Below are 3,978 nucleotides of genomic sequence, written 5' to 3'. Positions count from 1 at the left end.
GTTTTCCAAAACGGTTATGCCTGCCAATTTACACTGTAACTAGCAGTAAATGAGAGAGCTGCCTCAGGGAACTCTCACCAGCTTTTAAAACCCTTGCTAATGTGACAGGTGATCATTTTTTATTTGCATTTCTTTGATTGCTATTGTGAGGTGTACCCACTTTTTATTATCATGGTAAAAAACGCATAACATGAGATCTACCCTCAACAGATTTTTTTTAGAGTACTGTATGGTATTGTTAACTCTAAACACAGTGCTGTCCAGCAGCTCTCCCTAACTTTGTCATCTTGCATGACCGAAACTTTATACTCCTTGAACAGCAATTCCTCATTTCTCTCTCCTCGCAGCCCCTGGCAACCACCATTGCACTTTCTACTTCCGTGAGTTTGACAATTTTAGATACCTCGTATAAGTGGAATCGTGCATTATTTCTCCTTCTGTGCTGGCTTAGTTTTTAGCAAGCTGTCCTCAAGGTTTACCTATGACGTGGCATAAAACAGGATTTCCTTCTTGTTATGGCTCAGTAATATCCATTTTATGTATACACTACAATTTTTTTTAGAGGTTCATCTGCCAGTGGGCCTACAGGACAGCTACAGGTTGTCCTCACCACTTTGCTATTGTGAATAATGCTGCAATGAACACAAAAGTGGGGATCTCTTTGGGTGCCTGACTTCAGTTATTTCGAGTAAACCCCCAGAAGTTGAACTGCTAGATCATATAGTTAGTTCTATTTTTAATTTTTTTTTAGGAAACTCCCTTTAGTTTTCCATAATTGCAGCACCATTTTATATTCCCACGAGCGGGCACAAAGGTTCCAATTTCTCTACATCCCCATCAACATTTGCTACTTTGGGGGTTGTTTTGTTTTGTTGATCGTGAACATCCTAAAAGGTGTGAGATATCTCATTGTGGTTTTGATTTGCGTTTCCCTAATAATTGGTGATGTTGAACATCTTTTCATATATCTGGTGTTTATCTTCTTTGGAGAAATATCTATTCAGTTCTTTTGCCCACTTTTAAGTTGGGTTATTTCTTTTTTTGCTATTGAATTATATGAGTTTCTTATGTTTTTTGGATATTAACTCTTTATCAGACATATGGTTTGCAAATATTTTCTCCCACTCTATAGGTTGCATTTCCACACTGTTGGTTATTTCCTTTGCTGTGGAAAAGCTTTTTAGTTTGATGTTGTCCCATTTGTCTCTTTTTGCTTTTGTTGCTGGTGCTTTTTGGTGTCAAATCCAAGAAATCATTGCCAAGACCAGTATCATAAAACATTTCCCCTTTGTTTTCTGTTAGGAGTTTTACAGTTTCAGATCTTACGTTCAAGTCTTTGATCCATTTGAGCTGATTTTTTTGTATGGTGTAAGATGAGGGTCCAATTTCATTCTTTTACATGTGGATATCCAGTTTTCCCAGCACATTTATTGAGGGGACTCTCCTTTTCCATTGTGTCTTCTTAGCACCCTTGTTAAAGATTGGTTGACCGTATTTGTGTATGATTGTTCCTGGACTCTGTTCCATTGGTCTGTAAGTCTATCTTTATGCCAGTACCATACCGTTTTGATTACTGTAGCTTTGTAATATGTTTTGAAATCAGGAGGTGTGAGACCTCTTATTTGTTCTTTTTAAGATTGTTTGGGCTATTTGGGGTTCTTTGTGTTTCCATATGAATTTTAAAATTGTTTTTTCTATTCTATTAAAAAGTTGGGGTTTTGACAGATTGCATTAAATCTGTAGGTTGTTTTAGGTAGTATGAACATTTTAACAATACGAAGTCTTCCAATCCACGAACAGGAGATGTCTTCCCATTTATTTGTGTCTTCTCTCATTTCTTTCATAGATGTTTCGTACTTTTTAGTGTAAAACTCTTGGCTCCTTGGCTTATTCCTAAGTATTTTATTCTTTCTTATGCTACTGTAAATGGCATTGTTTTCTCAGTGTCCTTGTCAGATAGTTCATTGTGGGGGCATCAAAACACATCTAATTTTGGTATATTGATTTTGTGTCCTGCAACTTTACTGAGTTCTTTTATTACCTCTAACGGCTTTTTTCTGGTAGAATTTTTAGGCATGTCTACATATAAGATCATGTCATCTGTGAGCAGAGATAATTTTACTTCTTTTCCAATCTGGATGCCTTTGATTTCTTTGTCTTGTCTAACTACTCTGGTTATCTTGCCTAACTGAATAGAGGTGGCAAGAATGGACATCCTTGCCCTTTGTTCCTGATCTTAGAGGAAACACTTTCAGTTTCTCACCATTGAGTTTGATGTTAGCTGTAGCCTTTTCATACGTGGTCTTTCTTATGTTGAGATAACTTCCTTTTATTCCTGGTTTGAGGTTTTTCTTGTTTTGTTTTGTTTCAATCAAGAAACGGTGTTAGATTTTGTCAAATGCTTTTTCTGCCACATATTAAGAGCATCATGAGATTTTGATCCTTTATTCTGCTAATGTGTCGAACCATCCTCATACAGTAGGGATAAATCTCACTTGGTCATGGTGTATGATCCTTTTAATATGCTGTTAAACTTAGTTTGCTAGTATTTTGTTGTGAATTTCTTCATCTATATCCATCAGGGATACTGGCCTGATGTTTTTCTTTTTCTAGCTTTGGTATCAGGATAATACTGGCTTCATAAAATGAGTTTGGAAGTGTTTCCTCTTCTTCAACTTTTTGGAAGAGTTTGAGAAAAATTGATGTTAATTCCTTAAATGTTTAGTGGAATTGCTCTTTCCCATCTTGCAAGATGACAGGTGAAATGCTGAGAAGCTCAATACTGAAGAGAAGAAACCTGGGGCACTTGGGTGGCTCAGTCAGTTAAGTGTCCAACTTCTGCTCAGGTCCTGATCTTGCGGTTCGTGTGTTCAAGCCCCGCATGGGGCTCTGTGCTGACAGCTCAGAGCCTGGAGCCTGCTTTGGATTCTGTGTCTCCCTCTCTCTTTGCCCCTCCCCCACTCACAAAAATAAACATTTAAAAAAAAAAAGTAACCTCAAGACTAAAACACCTAAAAAGGGGAAGCCCCACTGCAGCTGAAATCCTGTCCTAGTCAGAGGAATTGGCAGATATTCCCAATCAGCTACGTATTCCAGAAAGGCCATGTGCAAGAGGAAGTATTCAGCAGCTAAATACAGGGTTGAAAAGAAAAAGAAGGGGAGGGTTCTTGCTACTGTCACAAAACCAGTTGGTGGTGACAGAATGCGTAGGTATAATCCTACTGAAGATGTGCCTCAAAAGCTGTTGAGCCACGGCTAAAAACCTTTCAGTCAGCATGTGAGGAAGCTGCAAGCTAGTATCACCCCTGGGACCATTTTGATCATCCTCATTGGGTGCCACAGGGGCAAGAGGGTGGTTTTCCTGAAGCAGCTGAGCAGTGGCTTGCTATCTGTGACTGGACTGCTAGCCTTCAACTGAGTTCCTCTGTGTAGAACACACTAGAAATTTGTCACTGGCACCTCCACCATTGATATCAGCAATGTGAAAAATCCCCAAATATCTCACTGAGGCTTGCTTCAAGAAGAAGCTGCGTAAACTCAGACACCAGGAAGGTGAGATCTTCCACACGGAGAAAGAGAAACATGAGATTATAGAGCACTGCAAGGTTGACCAGAAAGCTGTGGACCCACAAAGCTGTTCCTCAACTTCAGGGCTACATCCACTTTGTGTTTTCTCTCACAAATGGAGTGTACCCTCACAAATTGGTGTTCTAGATTTCTTACAAAGAACCTAATTAAATAACTGATAAATGATAGATGATACATAGATAGATGATAGATAGATAGATAGATAGATAGATAGATAGATAGATAGTGGAAGTCACCAGTGAAGTCATCATCCTGGAATTTTCTTTGTTGGAGGTTTTTGATTGCTAATTAAATCTCTTTACTAGTTATAGGTCTGTTCAGCTTTTCTATTACTTCACAATTCAATCTTGATAAGTTACATGTTTCCAGAAATTCATCTATTTCTTTTAG

At 38.4% G+C, this 3,978-nt stretch overlaps 1 pseudogene; it reads left to right on the top strand.

Annotated features, from left to right (window-relative positions):
* The first annotated feature begins 3,202 nt into the window (after nt 1–3,202).
* LOC132668485 (large ribosomal subunit protein eL6 pseudogene) lies at nt 3,203–3,714 on the top strand (annotated as a pseudogene).
* Nucleotides 3,715–3,978: the final 264 nt, after the last annotated feature.

The sequence above is a fragment of the Panthera onca genome, chromosome B3, assembly GCF_046562875.1.
Source record: "Panthera onca isolate mPanOnc1 chromosome B3, mPanOnc1 haplotype 2, whole genome shotgun sequence".
Classification (NCBI taxonomy): Eukaryota; Metazoa; Chordata; class Mammalia; order Carnivora; family Felidae; genus Panthera; species Panthera onca.
This window is presented reverse-complemented; position numbering and strand designations above follow the sequence as displayed.